The sequence below is a fragment of the Pelodiscus sinensis genome, chromosome 32 (genome assembly GCF_049634645.1).
Source record: "Pelodiscus sinensis isolate JC-2024 chromosome 32, ASM4963464v1, whole genome shotgun sequence".
In the NCBI taxonomy this organism is placed as follows: domain Eukaryota; kingdom Metazoa; phylum Chordata; order Testudines; family Trionychidae; genus Pelodiscus; species Pelodiscus sinensis.
Genome location: NC_134742.1, coordinates 1,606,773 through 1,619,421, shown reverse-complemented (window position 1 = coordinate 1,619,421; position 12,649 = coordinate 1,606,773).

Sequence of the window (12,649 nt, the reverse complement as noted above, 5' to 3'; positions counted from 1 at the left end):
GGAGCTGTAGTCCCCAAACCCCAGTGCATGATGGGAGCTGTAGTCCCCCAACCCCAGTGCATGATGGGAGCTGTAGTCCCCCAACCCCAGTGCATGATGGGAGCTGTAGCCCCCCCCCCGCCCCAGTGCATGATGGGAGCTGTAGTCCCCCAACCCCAGTGCATGATGGGAGCTGTAGTCCCCCAGCCCCAGTGCATGATGGGAGCTGTAGTCCCCAAACCCCAGTGCATGATGGGAGCTGTAGTCCCCCAGCCCCAGTGCATGATGGGAGCTGTAGTCCCCAAACCCCAGTGCATGATGGGAGCTGTAGTCCCCCAACCCCAGTGCATGATGGGAGCTGTAGTCCCCAAACCCCAGTGCATGATGGGAGCTGTAGTCCCCCAGCCCCAGTGCACGATGGGAGCTGTAGCCCCCCCTCCTAGCCCCAGTGTATGATGGGAACTGTAGTCTCCCAGCCCCAGTGCATGATGGGAGCTGTAGTCCCCCAGTCCCAGTGCATGATGGGAGCTGTAGTCCCCCAGTCCCAGTGCATGATGGGAACTGCAGTTCCCCCAGCCACAGTGCATGATGGGAGCTATAGGCCCAGCCCCAGTGCATGATGGGAACTGTAGTCCCCCAGCCCCAGTGCATGATGGGAACTGTAGTTCCCTGGCCCCAGTGTATGATGGGAACTGTAGACCCCCCCCCCCAGCCCCAGTGCATGATGGGAGCTGTAGTCCCCCAGCCACAGTGCATGATGGGAACTGTAGTCCCCCAGCCACAGTGCATGATGGGAGCTATAGGCCCAGCCCCAGTGTATGATGGGAGCTGCAGTTCCCCCAGCTGCAGTGCATGAGGGGAGCTGTAGGCCCCAGCCCTTGTGTTTGATGGGAGCTGTAGTCTCCAGCCCCTGTGCATAATGGGAACTGTAGTCCCCCAGCCCCAGTGCATGATGGGAACTGTAGTTCCACAGCCCCAGTGAATGATGGGAGCTGTAGTCCCCCAGCTCCAGTGCATGATGGAAGCTGCAGTTCCCCCCAGCCCCAGTGCATTGATGGGAGCTATTGGCCCCAGACCCAGTGCATGATGGGAAATGTAGTCCCCCAGCTCCAGTGCATGATGGGAGCTGCAGTTCCCCCAGCTGCAGTGCATGAGGGGAGCTGTAGGCCCCAGCCCTTGTGTATGATGGGAGCTGTAGTCTCCAGCCCCAGTGCATGATGGGAGCGGTAGTGACTAGCCCAGTGCATGATGGGAGCTGAACTGACTTGCTGGTCATGATGGGCACTGCAACCAAGAACCCCAGCCTCTGTGCATGATGGGTACTGTAGTCTCCAGCCCCAGTGCATGATGGGAATTGATGTTCCCAGCCCCTGTGCATGATGGGAGCTGTAGTTCTCCCCACCCTCAGTGCATGATGGGAGCTGTAGTCCCCCCTTCTCCAGTGCATGATGGGAACAGTTTAGCAGGGTGCTCTGTTAATCAGCTGGGCAGCATTGGACTCTCCTGGGTGGGTTATGTAACAGACGCCTACACACACAGAATGGACATACGCACTCGATGGAAACAGACAGGCTCGCCGACCGGAGGAACAGGGGTGCACAGACCAGACAAAGCCGGGGCCAGTTTTCCACTCCACCCTCATGAGCCCATTTTCTGAACACCGCCTGACCAGAGCGTCTCCAGCAGAGCGAAGGCAATGCCCCGCCAGGGAACGGAGGTTCAGGAAAGAATCCCACATCCCCCCCGCGATTTCGAACCGCTGAGATGACGGATGCGTAGAAAGTGCCCCGGGCCGCTACCGATAATTGGAAATACCGACGGGAGACACTCTTTGGTTTGCATTTTGAAATGAACGTTTTAAAACTAAAATGTTGCCTCACGCGTTTTTTTTTTTTTTTTAAGTGACGCGTTACTGTGAGGCTAGCTTAAATCAGGAGAGAAAAGGTGGAGGAGGTGGATTTTCAGAGATTCTCCGAGAACACTTCCTGGACACAGCGTCGGGCCCCCACAAAGGCAGCTGAAAGACAGGTCGACTAGAGGAATATCTCTGTAAAATTAGAGATGTGTGCGCCATCGCTGTCTCTGTGACTTCCTTTCTTTAATCGTTCTTTTACCACGGTCGAGGTCTCTCCGGGAGGTGCACAGCTACCGTGATACTGAATGGTTTCCCGCCACCGCCTTGCCGAGAGTTGCGGCTCCCCAAAAGCGTGGGGTTTTTAGAAGGATGGAGGCAGAGGGGCTACCGCTCTGTGCATGGTCATTAAGAGTTACACACCCTCCCTGGCTCCTTCAGATGTGTCCTTCTTGCTATCAACAGCAGCTGGCCTGGATCGTGTATAGGAAGGACAACTTCCATCCGGGAACGGCAAACCTGCCTCCGACTGCCGCTCCGTCTACTCTCTCTGACAGAGGCCACTTCAAGAAATCTCAACTATCCCTGGATTCTAAGGCCAGAAGGGGACCGAGTTTGATCGACCTCCAGTGTAACCCAGGCCGCAGACACCCCCAAATAATTCACCCTCCCTACGGTTCTGTCACCCTCCTTCGCTGTGTCACAGCTCCAGTTCGGACTGTGACACCTTAACGGCTTTGTGTGTCCCGAGAACAGACCAAAGGCCCATCTAGCCCAATGTCCTGTCTCCCCACAGTGGCCAACGCCAGGTGCCCCAGAAGGAGGGAACAGAACAGGGAATCATCCAGTGATCCCTCCCATCATCCATTTCAAAGAAACAGACTCTAGGGACACCATCCCTGTCTATCCTGGTTAATAGCCATCACTGGACCTGTCCTCCATGAATTTATCTAGCTCTTTTTTGAGCCTTGTTAAAGTCCTGGTCTTCACAACCTCCTCCAGCGAGGAGTTCCGCAGGTTGGGCGTTGCGTGAAGAAAAACGTCCTTTCATTTGTTTTAAACCTGCTGCCTATTCATTTCATCTGCTGACACCTAGTTCTATGCAAAGGAATACATAATTTTTCCTCACTTACTTTCTCCTCACTGGGGTCGTGATTTTATAGACCTCTATCCTATCCCCCCTTGGTCGTCTCTTTGCCAAGCTGAAAAGTACCTGCTTTATTAATCTCTCTTCATATGGCAGCCTTTCCAAACACCTCATCATTTTTGTTGACCTTTTTGGAACCTTTTCCAATGCCAATATCTCTTTTTGAGATAGGGTGATCACATCTGTACACACTATTGTGGGTGTCCCATGGATTTATAGCGAGGCAATATATTCAGGATGATTTTCCACATTCTGTGTCGCTTCATTTTTATTTTCTCGAGAGCCACTGGATCTTTCCAGAGAGCTTAGCCACAAGGACTCCAAAATTTCTTTCTGGAGTGGTAACAGCTCAGTTAGCCCCCCCTGACTTTAGATGCCTAGTTGGGGTGATGTTTTCCAACAGGCATGGCCTTGTATCGAACAGCGCCGAATGTCATGTGTGCTGAGTCTCATGGGATGTGCCGGGCGCTCCTTTCAATCTTAGCTTATAACAGCGTTCATAGGAACCCTAAAAAGGCAACAGCGTCCTTTAAGGATTTGTTAAGACAATTGGAACCAAAGTGGAAAAAATAATGTACATAGAATCCTAGAATACTAGGACTGGAAGGGACCTCGAGAGGTCTTCGAGTCCAGTCCCCTACCCTCATGGTAGTACCAAATACTGTCTAGACCATCTCTGATAGACATTTATCTAACCTGCTCTTCAATATCTCCAGAGATGGGGATTCCACAACCTCCCTGGGCAATTTATTCCAGTGTTTCACCACCCAACAGTTAGGAACTTTTTCCTACTGTCCAACCTCAACCTCCCTTGCTGCAGTTTAAGCCCATTGCTTCTTGTTCTATCCTCAGAGGCCAAGATGAACAAGTTTTCTCCCTCCTCCTTATGACACCCTTTTAGATACCTGAAAACAGCTCTCATGTCCCCCCTCAATCTTCTCTTTTCTAAACTAAACAAACACAATTCTTTCAGCCTTCCTTCATAGCTCATGTTCTCTAGACCTTTCATCATTCTTGTTGCTCTTCTCCGGACCCGCTCTAATTTCTCCACATCTTTCTTGAAATGCGGTGTACATTCATGATGAGTGACTCTATTGAACTAAATAATAAATGCAACGCCAACACGATTCATAAACGGTTACGGGGACAGCCATAAATGCAACGCCAACACGATTCATAAATGGATACGGGGACAGCCATACATGCAACACCAACATGATTCATAAACGGATACGGGGACTGTCATAAATGCAACGCCAACACGATTCATAAACGGATACGGGGACTGTCATAAATGCAACGCCAACACGATTCATAAACGGATACGGGGACTGTCATAAATGCAACGCCAACACGATTCATAAACGGATACGGGGACTGTCATAAATGCAACGCCAACACGATTCATAAACGGATACGGGGACAGTCATAAATGCAACGCCAACACGATTCATAAACGGATACGGGGACTGTCATAAATGCAACGCCAACACGATTCATAAACGGATACGGGGACTGTCATAAATGCAACGCCAACACGATTCATAAACGGATACGGGGACTGTCATAAATGCAACGCCAACACGATTCATAAACGGATACGGGGACTGTCATAAATGCAACGCCAACACGATTCATAAACGGATACGGGGACAGCCATAAATGCAACGCCAACACGATTCATAAACGGATACGGGGACTGTCATAAATGCAACGCCAACACGATTCATAAACGGATACGGGGACAGCCATAAATGCAACGCCAACACGATTCATAAACGGATACAGGGATAGCTATAAATGCAACACTAATATGATTAATAAACGGCTAAGAGGCAGCCATAAATGCTATGCCACCACAATTAATAAGCCAATCAGGGGCCACCATAGCCCTTTAGAACCCCATAGCCCCGCCCCCCATCATTTCAATTTTGCAACTCATTCAGCCCAAGAGTTGAAAGTTTGGTGGGCGTGTCTCACAGTCCCCCATTGTGAGGCGACGTGGCGCACCGGCCAATCACAGGGCCCGGAAAGGAGCCCTCATTTGAATGCCAGCTGTTATATAAAGGGGCGGTGGGCGGGGCCAGGCAAGAGGCTTTTGGCGGCCTACCGAGGCGAGGGGAGCGGCGAGCCCGATGGCGGCGGCCCAGCGAAGGAAGCCACGGGCCCAGAGGAAAAGGAAGCCACCGGCCCGGCGAAGGAAGCCCAAGGGGCGGAAGCGGCAGGTGAAGCCGAGGAAGCTGCTACCCAAGCGGCGGAGGAAGGCGGCGGCGGCTCGGCGGGGCCGGGCCCTCAAGCGCCCGTACGACTTGTACGTGTCCAAGATGCTCCGGCAGCTCCACCAGGACAAGGTCCCCATGTCGGCCAAGGCCAAGGGCGCCTTGATTTCCTACGTGCGCAAGGTCTACAACAAGGTCTCCTCGGCGGCCGAGTGCTGCCGGAAGGAGAACGGCCACTGCACCATTGGCTCGAAGGAGCTCCAATCTGCCCTCCGGCGCGTCATGCCCAAGAAAGTGGCCAAGCACTTGGCCACGTCCATCCGGAGCAATTCCCCGTAGGGGGGCGCCCCCTTCCCCTTCTCCCCCGCCAGGCTGGTGGACCGAGACGAAGAGGGGAGAAGGGAGAAGTCACCAAAGCCCAGCCTGAGAGACCTCAACACCCACCTGGTGGAAGATCTGGCGACGCCTTCGACGTTCCCAGCTATCCTGCGCTTGGCCCAACCTTCGACTTTTCCTACAAGAGACTCCCGTTACAGAGCCTACCAAAAAGGAGTGAAAATGAATTTCCACCTCTACTAAGAAGAGGCAGCCGCGAATGAATGAAAGAAGACCTGGATTCAGACGACCACTTCCCACACCCCACCAAGACCCGTTGACACTGGACAACGGAGGCTGTCCTGCCAAAGATGGGGGACCCCGACGTTGTCGATGAATTGAGCCAGGGACCTTCCACTACCATAAAGACGGAAGTAGAGAGATTTGCCGTCGGGAGGAAGGAAAAAGGGGTTTTTGGTGGGATTATCCCCTGAGGAAAAGTGGTATCTTGTGTGGATAATAAAGCAGGATTTTAAGCGGCCCCTTTTTCTTGGAATGGATGTGATGGGGTGTGCATTGTGGGTTCCTTCGGTGTCGAATTCGAGGTGCATTGTATACAGCCCTTTCGGGGGCTTTTCCTGATCCGTAGCGCAGATTACAAGTACGCCAAGCTGGGAACTGCTGCTACTGGGAACTGGGATCAGTAAAGAACCGAGTGGGAAGAGGTGGGGTGGGGGCGGATCGGGGGTGGGAAGAGGCAGGTGGGGGTGGATCGGGGGAGGGAAGAGATGGGGAGAGGGCGGGAGAGAAGAGGTGGGTGGGGTGGATCGGGGGAGGGAAGAGATGGGGTGTGGGTGGGAGAGAAGAGGCGGGTGGGGTGGATCGAGGGCGGGAAGAGATGGGGTGTGGGCGGGAGAGAAGAGGTGGGTGGGGGCGGATCGGGGGGGTGGGAAGAGATGGGGAGAGGGCGGGAGAGAAGAGGTGGGTGGGGGCGGATCGGGGGCGGGAAGAGATGGGTGGGGGCGGGAGAGAAGAGGCGGGTGGGGGCGGATCGGGGGCGGGAAGAGATGGGTGGGGGCGGGAGAGAAGAGGCGGGTGGGGGCGGATCGGGGGTGGGAAGAGATGGGTGGGGGCGGGAGAGAAGAGGCGGGTGGGGGCGGATCGGGGGCGGGAAGAGATGGGGAGAGGGTGGGAGAGAAGAGGCGGGTGGGGGCGGATCGGGGGTGGGAAGAGATGGGTGGGGGCGGGAGAGAAGAGGCGGGTGGGGGCGGATCGGGGGTGGGAAGAGATGGGGTGTGGGCGGGAGAGAAGAGGCGGGTGGGGCGGATCGGGGGAGGGAAGAGATGGGGTGTGGGCGGGAGAGAAGAGGCGGGTGGGGCGGATCGGGGGAGGGAAGAGATGGGGTGTGGGCGGGAGAGAAGAGGCGGGTGGGGCGGATCGGGGGAGGGAAGAGATGGGGTGTGGGCGGGAGAGAAGAGGCGGGTGGGGGCGGATAGGGGGGCGGGAAGAGATGGGGTGGGGGCGGGAGAGAAGAGGTGGGTGGGGGCGGATCGGGGTGGGCGGGAAGAGATGGGGAGGGGGCGGGAGAGAAGAGATGGGGTGTGGGCGGGAGCACACAGCTCCAGGTTTCATTGGGCGGAAAGTATTTGAACACTGGGGCTTTAAAGAGCATCTGTGATATGTCAGAGAGTCGGCCCATGGATGGAGAAGACGAGGGCCCCTATATACTAACGATGTCGCTGACTGTGCAATGCACAAACAACCGTGTTGCACAATCGGGCGATAGGTCGTAGTGACCTAGCGTGTCACAATGGGGCCCAGGCAGGCTCACAATGCACAGGCCCAGAGGGCCACCCAATCAGCTGGCAAGACAGGATCACCTCATTTGCATACCAGCTCCATTCACGGGCCATCAGCCCTGCCCAGGAAGAGGTCTTAGTGGCCTAGCGTGTCACAATGGGGCCCAGGCAGGCTCACAATGCACAGGCCTGGACGGGCACCCAATCAGCTGGCAGAACAGGATCACCTCATTTGCATACCAGCTCCATTCACGGGCCATCAGCCCCGCCCAGGAAGGGGTCGTAGTGGCCTAGCGTGTCACAATGGGGCCCAGGCAGGCTCACAATGCACAGGCCCGGAGGGGCAGCCCCGGTGTCCAATCAGCAAGCCGGGGAGGCAGACCCTCATTTGCATGCGAGCCGGGGGCAGTGCGGTGGCATTTGGCTGCGGCGGGGTGAGAGGAGCGGAGCTGAGCGGCGCGATGGCGGCTCGCCAGCCCAGGAAGAAGAAAGGCCCGTTCAAGAGGAGGCAGCAGCCCAGAGGCCGGGCCACCCCCCAGCGGGGGAAGCGGCGGGCCCCGGCCCGGAGGCAGAAGCGGGCGGCCGGGGCCCGGCCGAGCCGCCGGGGGAAGCGGGGCGTCCCCACCCGCTACGCCGCCAAGCTGCTGCGGCAGGTGAAGCGGGTGCGCATGTCGGCCCCGGCCAAGGGCCTGATGAAATCCTTCGTGGCCGACCTCTACGGCCAGGTCTCCGGCCAGGCCGAGCAGCTGCGGCGGCGCAAACGGCTCCCGGCCCTGGGCTCCTCCGAGGTGCGCCAGGCCCTGCGGCAGGTCATGCCCCGGGCAGTGGCCAAGCGGGCGGCCACCCCCGCGGGAAACCCCTCCGCCTAGAGGAAACCCCGGGGGGGCCGGGGACAGCCGCACGCCCCAGCCCGCAGGCCTCCCCCCCGCCCGACAAGACGACACGGCCCGACAGACGACGAGAAAAATCCCCCCTTGGTGACTATTGATGCAAGAGAGGGAGCCGGAGGCGGGAGCGCCGCCCAGAGACGCCGTCCCACCAGGGCCGGCCGGAGTGAACCCTTCCTCCTCGCGCCCCGGAAACCCCCCTCGCCGTGCTAATAAACCCGGAGTCTAAGAGTCGCTTTGGTGCGGGCGGATTTCCTTTCTCTGAAAGAATCGTGCGGGGAGGGGGGCGGGGCGGATTGCGCTCGATACCTCGTCACCAGCCGCAGCGGTACAAGGCTCGCCTTCCGCCCGGCGGAGCAGGAGGGGGTCGGTTGCCCCTTGCGCCCGGTTTGCGCGTGGCAATTTCCAAAGAAATAGCCACCCCACGCTGGTAAGAGAGGCAAACGCTGTGGGGGGTGGGGGAGACTCCCACGTTCCAGAAAGACCCCTCGATCCAAAGCCACACCCCTCGATGCACCTCCACGGACAGAGACGTCCCGGCCCTCGTCTGTTCCTTCCGATGTATTCCTCCTCGCACCGGCTCAGCCTTGGGCTGGGCTACCGATACCGGCGTCTTCCTACCGTCTCTGCTGGCGAGGCCGGCTCTAATTTCACCGCCCCTACCGCTGGGCTGTTGCAGCGCGCTAGGTCAGCTGGGTTAGGTGTGTCCCTGTGCGTGCAGAGTGGAGACGACGCGGGCGTCGTGTTTACCTCCGGGTAGCGGGTCGAAATACTTTTTGTGGGTGGAGCTTGGTCTCCACTGGGATTTGTACATCAAGGTCAGGAACCTGGCACCTGGAGTGACACCCCAAAATATATAGCGGCAGCAGGAACTCGTGGGCAAAACCCACTTCCTCAGATGGTTGGGTTGGAGAGAAATAAAAGGAACCAAGAGATATATAGCAGCAGACGTCCGTCTGTCCATTGTGGGACCGGTGCTCCTGCGGCTCATAGAGGCTCCGTCTACACTCCGAGTTTTCTCCGCAAAAGGTATGCTACTGAGGGACTCATTTGCACGTGTCGAGATGTCATGGGCTTATGTTCTGCCGATCCGTTTTGGCACGAGGGGGTTTCTGCGCAAAAATGAGCTGTGGGGATGTTTTCTTTCTGCGCCAAACCCCGCTTTTCCCACAAAATCGGTAGACCTTTTTGGGGGCGTAAGGATCTTGCAGGGAAAAAAGGGGGTTTTGCACGAAAAGAAAATGTTCCCATGGCTTGTTTGGCGCAGAAATCCTTCGCACCAAAATGGTTCGGCAGAACGTATGCCCACGAGACCGCGACGCGTGCAAAGGAGTCTCACCTTAGCATATTTTTTGCCGAGAAAATGCGCCGTGTAGACATAGCTCAAGCTTGTGGTGGCTCATATGGAGGCTTTTGATGTGAAAAATGCACGTGTTAATAAAAGAAAGTTCTTCTTCACACAGTGCGTAGTCAACCTGTGGAACTCCTCGCCGGAGGAGGCTGTGAAGGCTAGGACTATAATAGAGTTTAAAGAGAAGCTAGATCATTTCCTGGAGGTTAGGTCCATAAAAGGCTATTAGCCAGGGGATAAAATGGTGTCCTTGGCCTCTGTTTGTCATGGCAGGAGACAATTGGCTTGATCGTTGTCTTCGGTCCACCTCTCTGGGGCACCTGGTGCTGGCCACTGTGGGCAGACAGGATACTGGGCTAGATGGACCTTTGGTCTGCCCCAGTACGGCCGTTCTTATGTTCTGATGTTCTTTTGTGTTAATGGCCGGAGAAATATTCTGCAATAATAGCTATAAACTCTACGATTCTCTCGTTCCCACATCATTTTGAAAGCCCCCTGAAGGATTTCTCTGTGTGGGTCTTATGAAAATGTGTGGGAACTGATCATCCGTAGACACCCAGTTCCTCAACCCACGAGATCCCAAATACATCAGGGTTTTGGGGGGTGGAAAACCCACAACAGACATACAAATATTGAGACTAAAAGTCGCCGGCCAATAACTAAGCATGCTGTTGGGTTTATAGGGGGATCATTAGCACCCCCTCCAGTCATAAAATTGCCGTGTAAACTTTATTAGAACGGTCATCCCTCCAGCGGCCAATCAGCAGGTGGGATCGTTCATTCGGTTGAAACAGGAAGTGAGACTCGAAAGTCGCTCGTCCCTTTTTCGGTCATTTCCATGGGGAGGGGGGAAGAGGAAGTGGCCTCACAGTTCCCCATTATGAGGCATGCGGGTTTGGACGGACCTCCTGCCATTGTGACCCGCTGGGGGCGTGGTTACGGCCGGCCAATCGCTGGGCTTGGAGCCGGGTCCCTCATTTGCATGCCGGCTACTATATATAAGTAGAGCGGGAGGGCCGGGGGGAGGAAAGGCCGACGGGTCGGGCTGAGCGGAGGGAAAGCGGAGCAAGATGGCGGCCGCCCAACGAAGGAGGAAGACGGCCCCGCCGCGGAGGAGACAGACGGGCTACGGCAGGAAGTCCCCGGCCAAGGCGAGGAAGTCCCCGGCCAGGCGAGGGAGGCAGACCCGGCCCAGCCCGGCGGGGAAACGGGGGAAGAGCCAGGCCAGGAAGCGGAATCGCTCTCCCACCCCGTACGACACCAAGATGTTGCGGCAGCTCCAACGGGGCCCCCGGCAAATGTCCAGCCAGGCCAAAGGGCTGATGGTCTCCTTCATGAACGACATGTACCGGAAGGTGTCCGCCGAGGCCCACCGCTTGCGGAAGGAGAGCCGCCACTCCACCGTCGGCCCCTCCCAGATGAGAGCCGCCCTGCAGGAGGTGATGCCGGCCAAGCAGGCCCGACAGCTGGTGGCTTCCTTCTCCAAAAAGTCTCGGTAGAGAAACGTTCCCTCCCTTTCCCCGCCCACCCCCCCGAGGCACGTCGCGGCTGGGCTAAGAGAAGAAACACCAAGTCGGGAGGAAGGGAGAGGAGAAAACACACAGTTGCCTGCTGAAAGACCTGACGTTGCCTTGAAGATGCCCAAAAGAATCCCCTTAACTCTGCCCCTTTATTCAGGGACCCACCCTCTCAGAGACTAAAGACATTTCCGGACGAGAAGAAAGAGCCGTTCTACGAGAACCCGACTCGAGCACCGTGGGGAGAAACCAGGACCGGCCTCTCCTCACGGAGACTTTTGGAGAACCGTTATGTTGGCCGCGGACTTCACGAACCAGAGGTTTTCCACCCCCACAGCCCTCGAAAAAGACCCTAGAACGAGCCGGGCAGCGAGTGGAATGGAAAAGATCGCACAAAATATTCACCAAGGCGCTATAATAAAGCAGGTTTTTTAGCAGCATTTCTCAGCGTGCTCGGCTTCTTTGTCTTAGGGGTGGGGTGTGGGTGGATGGTGCGTCAGAAGGGAGCAGAAAGCAGAGGCGTGTGGGTTTCTGCCCCCTTGCGAAAGGGGAGTGGGTGGGAAGGGACCTCAAGGGGTCATCGAATCCAGTCCCCTGCCCGCATGGCAGGACCCAGCACCACTAGACCAGTGCTTCTCAAGCTTTTGTTTATAAAGCCCCCCGTTTTCAAAATAACAAAATGAGAAGTACCCCCCGTCCTTACAGATTTCAGACACACACAAACATTTTCTCCCATGGCCGAGCGGGCGATGGAAGTTTTGGGTGTCAAAAGTACAAAAATAACAACGCGCTGTCAAACTTCAAACACAAACTGAGTTTTCTCCACATGTCAGGGGTGTGGACGTCCCCCCCAGACTTCTCTCAAGTACCCCTGAGGGTCCTCGTACCAGTGGTTGAGAAACACAGGTATAGATCATCCCTGAAAGGTGTCTGTCCAACCTGCTCTTAAATATCTCCAGGGATGGAGAACATAAAAACGGCCGTACTGGGTCAGGCCAAAGGTCCATTTAACCCAATACCCTGTCTGCTGACGGGCCAATACCAGATGCCCCAGAGGGGGTGGACCAAAGACAATGAATGACCAAGGAATTTGCCTCCTGCCATCCTTTTCCAGCCTCTGACAAACAGAGGCCGGGGGCACCATTCCTTACCCCCGGCTAACAGCCTTTTATGGACCTAACCTTTTTCCAGAGGGTTAATACATTTTGAGCTTCACCACATACTCCGGCGAGGAGTTCCACAGGTGGACTGTGCTAAGAACATAAGAATGGACAGACTGGGTCAGATCAAAGGTCCATCTAGTCCAGTATCGTGTCTGCCCACAGTGCCCAGCACCAGGTGCCCCAGAGGGGGTGGACTGAAGACAATGATCAAGCAATTTGTCTCCTGCCATCCTTCTCCAGCCTCTGACAAATGGAGATCAGGGGCACCATTCCTTACCCCATGGCTAATAGCCTTTTATGGACTTAACCTCCATGAATTTAGCTAGCTCTTCATTACACTCTGTTCTAGTTTTAGCTTTCACAACCTCCTCTGGCGAGGAGTTCCACAGGTTGACTGTGTGCCATGTGAAGGACTTTCTT